Raw genomic sequence first — 13,297 nt, forward strand, 5'->3', positions numbered from 1 at the left:
CCCCAGTATGACTGACTCTGCCAGCCGGTGCTCATGTCACCACAGCAAGGTCTAGCCAGACTACCCTCACCCAGATTATGTCATAGAACAGCAAGCACTTGCCACTCTGCTGGAGACAAGAGAACAGAAAACACAAGCTACAGTGGCCATTGCCAAAAAAGAGAAATTCCTTTCATGAATCCATGGGCCATCAGGGGTAGGGAAGTCTGGTTTGGATGACCCCTTTCTTCACTGAAAGCTCACAGTCCTACCCTTTCTTGGCTTAACTGCACAATCAGCTGCTGATACCCTTCACTGGTGGTGGAACCAAGGCAATACCAGGCTCCCACATGTTTAGTTTGAGTTTTCAGCTTTGATGATCGGAACCGAATGGGAGGAATTATTATCTCATTTTTCCTTCCTCCCTCCACCCCCTACCATATTCTCACTCTGCTTCTGCCAACCCAGATTGACATTGCTGTCCCTTTCTTCCTGTTCTGCCTGCCTTTCCTCCTGCCCCTCCCCACACATGCCCAATGCACAGGTGGAAATAAAAAGTCAGATTTGGCAATGCTAGAAGTCATATATTGAAGTTGGAAATAAATGGAAACAAGTAAGCTGGAGCACCATGACAGGGCCCTGTGCCCAAGGCCTGCAAGCCACCCACACCAGTTCTTTCTGCTCCTGACAATGAGTTATGATTGCATCGCTGAGTCACCTACACCAAATGATAGTAATTCAGCTCAATCATGGCCAAAATAAAAAATAAGCAGCCACCTGGCCACAGGCTTACTCACCTATTCGGGCCACCCATTGATATATTGTTGGCAGAAAAGTCATGGAAGGTGGGTGAGTTGTGGGTGGAGGGATGGCACAAAATGGCTTTAGACGATGGGTCTGTGACTTGGGCTCTATCCCATCTTTTTGAAATAAGCATGAAAGTCAAAGGCAGATGGTCAGAATAGAGGTTCAGACAGAAATCTCATTTCATTTTTTTTCTAATTCATTGATGCAAATCTTTACATTGTGAAATGAACTCACTCTGACACTACCATTTTCCTCCAGTGCACCTGGAGAGAATAAAGACAAATAAAAGGCAATATTCATTGGTGACAATTTTGCAGTGAAACCTGCACTTTCATACATTGCTACTTAGAGGATAAATTGGCACAATTTGGGGAAAGCCTTTTGGCTTTAAAGTATTGAGATTCTTTTTAATTGCTCAAACCCTTTGACCCTCTTCTAAGTTTGCATCCTAAGGAAATAATGAGAGATAAGTACAAAGATTAATATGTTATGTCAGCATTATTTATAATAGCAACAAAAGAGAGAGAGAAGAAGGGAGGAGGGAGGGAGCGAGGGAAGAAGGAAGGAAAGAAGGAAGGAAGGAAGAAAGGAAGGGAGGGAGGGAGGGAGGGAAGGAAGGGAAGAGAAAAAATTCTAACATCCTACAACGAAATAAATGGTTAAAGAAATTATGGCCACACATACAATTTACTAGAAGACAGCCAGTAAAAACTGTGCCTTCAAAGAAAATTTAATGACATGGGGAAATGTTTAAGATATAACAGTATATGCAGAATAGGCCATAAAACTTTATATGTAGTGTGTAATGTATTATGTTGAATCATATATAAAATTTCCTTTTTTATAGGTCAAAGCAGTTGAATGGCATCAATTTCATATGATGCAAGTCAAAGGAGAAAAAATGCCATAAATGAAAAAATTAAAATTTTAAGTTGTGGTTTACTTTGTTGACCTTTCTTTTTCTTTTCTTTTCTTTTTTTTTTTTTCCAAATCTCTCTTTATTTCAGTGTTCTACCTGTCTTCCAAACCTGGCTCTCTAGCCCTCCTGAGAAAGCCAGGTGCTACTGAATATCTTTTAACAAACTCCTCTTAGGCTGAACTTCCAGAATACATTTCTGTGGTTCTTAAGAACTTTAAGAACCCTATCAGTTATGCAGATGAAATTATTATACCATGTAATATACTGTTAATATCCTCATTTTGTTAACAAGGACACAAAGTCTCAGAGAAATTAGGTTGCTTGCCCAAGGTCATATAACGATCAGGATTAGACCTAGGTCCCTTTCACCCCAGAATACCAGCTCTTACTTTAACACTGCTGCAGTTTTCTATGCCACTACCCTCTAGGTCAACAGTATTGCTTCCATTTACAGATACTCCCGAGCTTCTGAGAAAGTCAACCATATTGTCAAGAGCACACAAGTGGTGGGTGGTTAGTGTGAGACAGGCTGGGGCCTGGGACCCTTTGCTGCAGTGCTGCAATGCTTGCACGTGGACACACCTCTCCTTGAGCAACAAAATACAAAGAAACGTATGGGACTAAAAATAACTGCGTGCATGTGCAGTTGGGGCAAATTCTGGACAAAAGCTACAAACAGACCAAAAAACCCAACTGCCACTTTTGAAGATCCTGGAGCAAAAGCAGGGGGTCAGGAATCCCACATGCCGCAGGGCAAATAGGCTAGCGCGCCACAACTACTGAGCTCGCTCACCTCAACGAGAGAGCCCACGTGCAGCAAACTACAGAGCCCACGCACCCTGGAGCCTACACACCACAACTAGAGAGAAGTCCGGCGCTGCAATGAAAGATCCCGCGTGCCTCCACGAAGATCCCGCATGCCGCAACTAAGGCCGACGCAGCCAAAAATAAATAAAATAATAAACAAATATTTTTTTTAAAAAAACAATGGGTCAGGAGCAAAAGCAGGGTACTGCGCATGCCCCCTGCACACAACACCACATAAGGGGTGGGCAATCCACCTAAGCCAGCCCTCCAGCCCGACCCCTGGACACACCCCCACCCTCACCCCATATAAGGAACGAGCTCGTCCCCCTTCAGGGAGCCAGCAAGCAATGGAACCTGTTGTTTGTTCTCACTCCCCTTTGCTGCAGCAGGGGCCCCAGTAAGGCTTGCCTGAATTTCTTGTCTAGCCTCTGATCAATTTCTGTTGATTAAGGACGGCAAGAACCCTGGTCAGTAACAAGTGGAGCCAGGATTCAATCCCAGGACCACCCATCACCATGTTCCTCTTTCCTTCAAGACCTGGCTTAGAGCTCCACACCCACGTTATCTCCACCCCATCCTTTCCCAGTGCTCAGCCGGACCGGTCCCTCACACTCCCCCACGTGGGTGATGGCCTGGTCCTCCATCACCTCCTTCCTAAGCCTTGTTCCTTGCCCCGGAATGCTCCCCTTCTGCCCACTTTTCACCCAAAGTCTACCAGTTTCTCAAGATCCACAAATTAAATGTCACTTCCTCCTCCACGAGGCCTTTCTCCCTGTGCTGACTGACACTGTGACCCAATCTTCTAAACTCCCATGTGTACACATTCTGTCTGAACCACCCATTTGAGGAAGTTATCCCATGCTGCCCGGTATGCTTCCTAATTCCGTCTTGTCTTCCCTATCAGAGTGACAGCCCTTGGCAGGCAGAGACCTGCCTCTCATGTCACTTATTCAGCACCAAGTCCAGTGCTGTCCATACAGTAGGCACTCCAGAAATACTGCTAAACAAATAACTGAATATGTTAGCAGTCAACTTGCCTTGATCCATGTGAGTTATTCTCTTAATACTATTTGTTTAGCTCTGCCCCATTTCTTTACTAATGTAGATGCTTAAGATGGAAATTGGTGAGAGCTTTGTCTCTCTACACAGTGTGACAATTCAGTGGGAACCCAGCTACCATGCACACAGGCTAGGCAATCTCAATCAATCTCTCCAAGCAGACAGTTTCTAGAAGCCCACACTGCCTGTAGTGGGGTCAAGTCAGACCATGCCAGGGCCCTCTGACCCAGCTCCGCAGTCCACCTGCACACATCTCCTCTCCCCGCACCCAACACACAGCAGAGAGCAGTCCCACTTCCTTTTCCTCCCCCAAAGAGCACCGCAAAGTCAGCTAGCTCCTACTCTGCCATCTACTTCACCCTTAAGTCTGCCAATTTCTTTCTAAATTATTCATCACATTTTTCTATCTTCCCTCCTGCTCATCCCTGCCCCCCTCCCCACACACACATACACATCTGTCAAAATCTCCACCTGTACCATAGCATCATTGTTTCCTCCAACGTACTTGTGCAGACACCACTGTTCATCCCAACCCTCATCCACAATCCTCTCCTCCTTGGGTACCTTCCAACTGGGACTGGCCTGTGACAGTTCTGGTCAGTAAGACATAGTCACAAGTCTGCTGAGACGGGCTTCTCTTCCAGAATTTAAAAAAAAAAAAGAAAGGCTTTTGAAGAGATGGCCTTTTTCTTCCCTTTGCCCCTCCCACTTCCTTCTAATTGCCTAGAATGTGGACCTGAGGTCTGGAGATGCAGCAGCCATTTTGCAACCATGAGGCAACAAACATAGCACTAAGACCTTCACACAAAGAGTGATGAAGTAGAAAAGGTAGAAAGAGCTGTTGCCTGCCCTGGACTACCTACGCAAGACCTCTTGCGGCATGAGATGACTCCAGCCTATCCACTTAAATCACAGTCATAGGGCTTGCTGGGTTTTGGAGCTAATCATCCCTATTTAATACAACTTTCTAGGTCCCCTTACTAGCCCCCTGCAAATGAGAGAGTGGTAAAGTAGTGTTGCTTATGCTTCTTCCTTATGAACTTATCATATGACACTGTGAAATGTACTGATTTGTGCACCTTTCTTATTCCACCTCATAATAGCTTCAAGTTTTCTGGGGACAGACCCTATCTCCCTCACCTTGGTCTCCCTCAATACTTAGCCAAGGAGATCAACAAAGTAGGAACTCTCTATATATCTGCTGAGTTAAGGTAAAGTGTATCTTTCTTTCTGGCTCCATCTTTTCACCAATGTCTCATAATTAAAGGAAGGAACCTACCAGCTCTTCAGTCTTCGTGTACGGAAGGAAGCCACATATTCCAAGCAATCATCAGAATATTACATGTATTTTTCCCTGCTGCAAATCAGTTATTTACATATTAAAGTGGTTATTAGAGGAGAGAATTCACTGATGCAAATTTGACATTCATATGTCAGCCGCTCCATAAATAAGGTCAACGGTGATGAGGACGCATGTAAGTCTCCAATTAGAATCTCTTAAAGTCTAAATAGTGCTAATGCAAGGCATCTGCCAACCCCATCTAGACTCATAAACAACGACACCGACGAGAGTCAACTTAGTCCAATATTTCTCCGATTGCCATTTCACGGCTGTCAACTCCCAGGAAATGAGCCCTCTTCATCTGGGAAGAGTTTGGGTCTGTTCATCGACACAATGGACAAGTCCTAGCAACCTAAATCCCCCAGCTCTGTGGACCTCCGGAGCCAACAGCTGCTGGGAGTCATTTTTCTCGCTACCCCACGCCAACTCTTCTTATGAAATATGGAGTCACAAAGCCTCTGGGCACACAGAGCATATTTATTCAATGATTTGGTGAGGAAAAAAACACAGCTAGTTATATGCTTTACCTGATGATAATTTAAAACATTATTTGATATGACAAGCGACATGACTATAAAATGCAAATTCAAATAAAACAAAAATATTCTAAGAAATTTTATGCTTCGAGCAAACTGCATTGTGTTCTTCCCAGTAGATGGATGGTACCTCTGATGCAAATGTCTGAGAAGTGCTGACTTAGGGAAAATTATTCCAAGGCCAGGGCTGCTATCTTTCTGCCACAGCCTGGAAGAATTGTATACAAATCAAGGTAGGAAGAAAGACTCTTTCTAGAGCAAATGCCCACTGCACTCATAAGAAAGCCATCTCTAGGTTCATCTATGTTGCTGCAAATGGCAGTATTTCATTCTTTTTTATGGCTAATATTCCATTGTCTGTACATACCATATCATCTTAATTCAATAGACTCACATATATAAAAAATAAACTTGTGGTTACCAAAGAGGAGAGGGGGGTGGGGAGGGACAAATTAGGGGTATGGGATTAACAAACTACTGTATATAAAATAGATAAGCAACAAGGATTTACTGCATAACATAAGAAATTATATGCATTATCTTGTAATAACTTGTAATGGAGTATAACCTGCAAAAATACTGAATCACTATTCTGTATACCTAAAACTAACACAATATTGTAAATCAACTATACTCTAATTTAGAAAGAAAGAAAGAAAAAAAAGAAGTAAAGAAAGAAAGAAAGAGAGGAAGGAAGAAAGAAAGCCCTCTCCCCTCCCACGGAATTGCCCCGCCTTTCTTTACCATAACCAGTATGTGTTCCAAAGTCAATAGTTTCCCTAATGTCCCATGACCCCCAGAAATAATCCTGGTCTCCTCTTCATGGCAGGTCTTGACTTTAATTCCTATTAATTAAACTCTAGATTCCCCTCCCCTGGTTTGGACAACCAGGTCAAATTTGGGTGCCCTCTCTGGAGCATGGCTTTCCATAGTTGAATTCTGGCCTGGGCACCATGCGTAAGCAGCATAAGGTCCCATCACACACCGTCTGTCTCATGGGGACTAGAGGAGGCCTGGCCTTCCCTTTGCCCTGCTTCTTCCACCAAGAGAAAGCCATTGTGCAGGATCCATGAAAATGTCTAAAAAAGCAAAACAGTACTTCCTATCAAGATTCCTAACATATTTTTAAACACTGGTAGTAGTTAACCCCATGCCAAAATGGTGTAAACCTTATCCTCACAGGCTTAATTCCCTTGCCCAAATGGCACTTTAGCAAATCAAGTTCAAACTCTTGAACCTGACATTGGAAACTACGGCTCAGAGAGAAGCAGAGTTGACCCCCTATTCCAAAAGTAGCTTTCAAGCTCTGCTGCTGTACTCCAGGCAGATTTGATCTTTGCAGTAAATTCTGTCTCTGTCTCTCTCTCTCTCTCTGTCTCTACTCACCCTCCCCCCCGACCCCTTCTTTCTGCTCTTAAGTGCCCTCCGCATCCAATTCTAGGACTTGATACTTCTTTTTTCACTCAGTTGGCATCTATTTATTCAGAGCTGACCATGAGCTGGGACTGTCCTAAGTATGGTGTACAAGACAGACCAGGTGCTGCGCTCACGGGGCAGTCATCGTAAAAGGAGGTAGTGAAAGAAAATATCCATGGATGCTATGTGCCAGGAAGAAAATAAAACATGGTCTAGACAACAGAGCCTAACTGGGCAGCTCAGGCCAGAAAGGCCTCTTGGAGAGGGGGATTCCATCTGAGACCTACGAGGAGACAACCTCCTCCTCTTCTGAAGAAAAAGCATTTCAAGGAAAGAAAACTTGGGCAGCAAAGGCTTAGGGAATGGGTGAGTTTGGAGATTCTGAAGAACTAGAAGGATGTGAGGGTGGCTGAAGCGTATCAAGCTAGAAGGAGACAGAGCAGGCGAGGCTTGAGAGGGGCCTGGCCATGTCAGACCTTGTAGACTGGGGGCGGGAGGGAGGGATTTTAATTCTATTTGGAGTGTGAAGGGACACAACTGGAGGATTTTTAGGAGAGAAGGAACATGACCATGGCTGTGAATCCATCAGTACCTCACAAGTGATGTGTCCTTGGGCAAGCTACTTAAGCTCGCTAAGCCTTAGTTTTAGGACATACCTCCTTGGGCTACTATAATAAATAAAGGGATAATAAATACAACAGCAATAGCCCAATCTCTAGCCCAAAAAGCATATGGCAAGTATTACTATCAGACACAGCTCTCTGATTCTATTTAGCTGGAAGGGATGGCTTTTGCCTCTGGAGTCCCTTAGCAACATATTTGTACATTTCATAGCCTCCTATCTATCTATCTATCATTTATCAGTCGCTCTATCTATCAGCACTTTCTTTCTATTTCTTATCTCCCCCTATTAATCAGTGAGTGAATACCCTGAGAGTAAAGATCATGCCTTACTCATTTTGGGGTCTTCCACAAAACTAACTTCACTGTATTTCACAGGGCAAAAATTCAGCATTTATTAAATGAATATATGGATTTTTTAAAAAAAAAAGAAAGAAAGAAAACTAAAATTGGTACTTGGCATCTTTAACATTTTGCATGGGGAAAAACATGCACTTTTTTTTTTTTTTACAAATTTAATCAGTTATACATATACATATGTTTCCATATCCCCTCCCTCTTGCGTCTCCCTCCCGCCCTCCCCATCCCACCCCTCCAGGCGGTCACAAAGCACCGAGCTGATCTCCCTGTGCTCTGCGGCTGCTTCCCACTAGCTATCTACCTCACGTTTGGTAGTGTGTATATGTCCATGCCGCTCTTTCGCTTTGTCACAGCTTACCCTGCCCCCTCCCCATATAAAACATGCACTTCCACATCACTTGTGAGCTTGAAATTTATTTTCTTGAAAAGGAGACATGATGACCGAATTGTTTGCCAAGGCCTTCAGGGAATAAAAACTTTGGAGAAGATGATGACCAGTATCGTGAGTTCAAAATAAAGAGCCAAAAATGAAGAGTGGTAATTCCAACTCCTCTCTCTGCTCTGTGATGGAGCTACATGAGGGCGCCTTCAGAGGAATGGGCCATTGTCAGACCTTGCTGACCCTCCCCCGAATCCCTCCCACATAACCTGAACCTCAGATGCAGTCCTGAGTCAGCCCCAACCCGAATGGAGGGTACAGGAGTCATCCCAGCCCACCAGCTGAGATCTAGAAACAGCCTTGTCACTGAGAAGAAGAAAAAGAAGGAGAAGAGGAAGAAGAAGAAGGAGAAAAGAAGAAGGAGAAGGAGAAGAAGAAGAAGAAGAAACAAATACTAATAACAAACCAATATCATTCACTGAGTCCTTGTTATGTACCTATAACCGCACCAGAACTTTGATTTATTTTATATTTTATTTATTTACGAGTTTTTTTATCCTTGTGACAATTCTTGGAGTGTGTAGGCACTTGCCCAGTATTGCACAGCTAGTGGGCAGAGCAGCTAGGGGGTCAAACACAGACCTGTGTGATCCCCAGGCCCTGACCTCAAACTGGGGTGAGCTTGGATACCTACTTTGCCAGCTGAACTGCAGTCTTTTCCAAACCCTGCCTTTTACACTTTTTATCACATCCATGTGCCTGGGCTTGTGCCCGTTTCCTGATTAGCTCATATCACACCAGTGTCTGGGATCATACCTTGGAGGCCAGAAGGCTGAACATCCCTGCCTAGCTCTTGAAAATCCCTCTTCTTAGGAGGCTGGACCCTGTCTCTTGGACTTTGAGAGTGAAGCCTGACAGTAATACGGTATCTCATGGTAATGTTCGCCTCCAAGCCAGTCTTGAGTAGACTGGGGGATGGCGGGTGGGTTTCCCTGGCCCAGCTCTGCCATGTAGGACTTTCTCGGGACTTCCCTGGTGGTCCAGTGGTTAAGATTCCCCACTCCCAATGCAGGGGGCACATGTTCAATCCCTGGTTGGGGAACTAAGATCCAGCATGCCACACCACAAAAAAAAAAAAAAAAGACAGGAGTTTCTTCCCTTCCATCACCATCTCCACAGTAAGATTCTAACCAAACCTTAGGACTCCTTGGCCTCAAACTGTGACACCCTTTAGGCCACTGCAAAAGCACAAGGCCGCTAGCCCCATCTGTAGTTCTGAATGTTGCCTATGTACCTCTTAGACTATTGTCAATTGAATTTTAGGGTATCCTAGTTCTCTTGTCTTGTGCATCAATTTTTTGGATGGTCAGATATGAAGACAGATAGAAATATGAATAAAACACCATCTTTACTATCAAGAACTTGCAAACTTGTTAGAGAAACATGGAAAGTTATATAACAACCAATGGCTTAACAAACCAGTCAAGAGAGGAATAGAAAATATCTGAGGAAATGGTCCTTGAGTTGAATGCCTGTGTCCCTTAGCTTGTGGGATTTTTTTCTTTATCCTTGAAGTTTACCAGGAATTTTCCCAGATTATGCGTAAGTCTGTTTCAGTTCCACAATCTTTTCTGGAGCACGGCAAAACCTCTTTTGAAGAGTCAAAGAATTTGCTTTCCCTTAATCAATGTTTTATTTTTGCATTATTTGTTTTCTTTTTAACTCTCCTCTGTGTCTCTTTTGCTTTGTGGAACTAACATCGGGTGCCTGGATCCATCCTCCATGGCTCCTATCTTGTCCCATGGGAATGCCTTCTCTTTGAATTTCTGCTCTGTTCAGGTTATTTCTTCCTCTCGGTCTCACAGGCCACTAATTCAGGCCTCATCTTCTCATTCAGTTCATCTCTTGAATTTCTTAGTTGGCAAACTATACTTTTTTAGTGCCAAGACGTCTTTTTCTACTATACCAAAATCTTCCTTCATAGTTTAGTGGGTTGAACAGTGTCCCCAAAATTTCTGTCCACCCAGAACCTCGGAATGTGACCTGATTTGGAAATAGGGTCTGTGCAGATATAATTAGTTTGGATGAGTCATACTGGATTAGGATGGGCCCTAATCCAAGAACTAGTGTCCTCATTAAAAAAAAAAGAAAAGAGAGAGAGACAGAGAGAGAGAGGGCACATAGAAGAAGGCCATGTGACAGTGAAGGGAGAGATAAGAGTTATGCCTCCAAAAGCCAAAAGTCACCAAGGATTGCCAGGAGCCCCCAGAAGCCGAAGGAGCAAAGACGGATTCTCCTCTAGATCCTTCAGAGGGAGCACAGCCCTGCTGACACCTTGATTTTAAACTTCTGGCCTCCAGAGCTCTGAGAGAATAAATTTCTATTATTTCAAGCCACCACGTTTGTAGTGATTTGTTATGTAAGCCATCGAAAACTAATACACTCGGTGGTAATTTTTGCTGAAATCATCCTTCCCAGCCTCTTCTATTTCAGGTGCCTCTTCTGTTTGTTTTGCAGACGCCTCCATTCCAGCTCCTGGATTCCTTTGCATACGCTTTTTTTTTTTTTTAACATCTTTATTGGAGTATAATTGCTTTACAATGGTGTGTTAGTTTCTCCTTTATAACAAAGTGAATCAGTTATACATATACATATGTTCCCATATCTCTTCCCTCTTGCGTCTCCCTCCCTCCCACCCTCCCTATCCCACCCCTCTTATTTCCCCTCCTCTGCTCGCCGAAGTCAGAGCTGCTGCGGAGCCCTGAACAGAGGTGGCCCTGAGAGACAGCTGCACCTGCCGGCTGGTGTCTGACAAGGCAGGCCAGGCCAGCACTCGTTCAACATCAAGGACAGAGAGGACTCCATGCCTGTGACCTTACCAGCAACGGAAAGACCAGACAGTCCTTCATGCAGGCAGGAGCCACCCCAATCCCAAGACCCCAGTTCTCTGCAGACTAGGTTCCTTCTAGAACTCACCAGGCTCACGCTAGTCCTCACTCCAGGGTCCTTATCTCTTATTCCCAGACAATCAACAAGCTGGAAAGTAAGATTCTGTAAAGTAAAATCTCTTTCAAGAGAGCCTGAGGCTCCTCCCCCGGAACTTCCTGGGAGTTTCCAAAACGTCCGAAGAGCCATCAGTGCCCTCAACCCACCTCCCCGCACACATGCTAACTGCCTTGGAGGTCTTCCTCGGGGTCTTGCTTCCTGAAGGTGGGGGAAATCCAGCCAGAAAAAGGAAGCTTTTCTAATTTGCTTATTCTAAGATTACAGGATGCAGTGTTGGAAATTTTCGGGGCATGTCCTTACTTTCCTGGGATAACATGGGGCAGGCATGAGCCTGCAACTCTGCCCCAGGAGGTAACTATAAGAGCAGAAGCCTGTGCTGTACAAATCCCTCTTGTACTCGTGGGGTTTGTTTCCTTTTGATTATCCTCTAACGTCTGTCTTTAAAGATCCAAGCTACTTGGCTGGGCTGTGGGCCTGAGTGTGAAAGGAGGCTTGACGCTTCTTGGACCCAGGATGGAGGCCACAGCACCTGTCAGGAGGGTGCCCCAATGGGGAGGGTCAGGGTGCCATGGCCTTCCTCTGCCACTAGCAGATGCTACTTGAAAAGCTTTGAGGGCTTCCCTGGTGGCGCAGTGGTGCAGAATCCGCCTGCCAATGCAGGGGACATGGGTTTGATCCCAGGTCCTGGAAAATCCCACATGCCATGGAACAACTAAGTCCGTGCGCCACAGCTACCGAGCCTGTGCTCTAGAGCCCGCAAGCCACAACTACTGAAGCCCGTGCACCTAGAGCCTGTGCTCTGCAACAAGAGAAGCCACCACAGTGAGAAGCCCATGCACCGCAACGAAGAGCAGACCCCAATCTCCGCAACTAGAGAAAAGTCCGTGTGCAGCAACAAAGACCCATTACGGCCAAAAATAAATAAAATAAATATATTTTTTAAAAGCTTTGAAAAGTCTTGAGTTTGACTTCACTAAGGAAGCAGAATTCCCTTCCTTCCTGTCTCTTGTTTAAGAGATAGACCCCTACAATTAGGGTTTCCAAGAGTTGGTTGGTTGATTGGTTGGTTGGCTTTTATTTTCCGAGACGACGTTCACATAACGTAAAATTCACCATTTTCAAGTGGACCATTCAGTGGCCTTCGCTATATTCACAACGCTGAGCAACCAGCACCTCCATCTGGCTCCAGAAGGTTTTCACCCAAAAGGCCATTCTGTCCTCAGTAAGCAGTCGCTCCCCATTCTCCCTCCTCCCCCCAGCCCCAAGCAACCACCAGACTGTGTTCTATCTCTGTGGTTTTGCCTGTTCTGGACATGTCACAGAAATGGAATCATACAGAACGTGATCTTTCATATCTGGCTCCTTTGACTTAGCGGAATGTTTTTGAGGTTCATCCACACTGTAGCACATATTAGTATTTCATTCCTTTTTATGGCTGAGTAATATTCCACAATATAGATAGACCACATGTGGTTTAGCCATTCATCCATTGATGGCATTTGGGCTGTTTCCACCTTTTGACTCTTGTGAGTAGTGCTGCTGTGAACGTGGGTGTACATGTATGTGTCTGAGTGCCCGTTTCAATGTTTTCAGGTGTATACCCAGGAGTGGAATTGTGGGACTTTCCATTTTAAACCAGGGAAAGTCTCAGGCAAACCAGGATGAGTTGGTCACCTACCAACGTGTTGACCATTAGGACACAAGGTGGTCAGATACAAAGAGATACAAGGAAGTGCGGTCTGGATGGAGAAACCTGAACAGATGATTCTGATCCAAGGTGAGCAGAGTTGAGGGAAAACCCAGAGAAGAGGCATCTGACCCAGGCAGAGAATGGGTGGGGAAGGGAAGGATCCAATCAGAAAAATCTTTCTTGAAAGAACAAGACACAGCCCTGCCCTCAGGGGCTGACAGGTGGGTTGGGGAGAGGCTCAGACAATTAGAGATGAACAAATGGTAAAATAGAGATAAACACCTGGTTCTAGAGGAACACGGGGTGGAAAGCAGGGAACACTGGAGGGTCAGGAAGGTTTATAGAGCAGGGGCACCTGGGCGGATTTTGGAGGGAC

The sequence above is a fragment of the Mesoplodon bidens genome, assembly GCF_964165515.1.
Source record: "Mesoplodon bidens genome assembly, chromosome: 3".
Classification (NCBI taxonomy): domain Eukaryota; kingdom Metazoa; phylum Chordata; class Mammalia; order Artiodactyla; family Ziphiidae; genus Mesoplodon; species Mesoplodon bidens.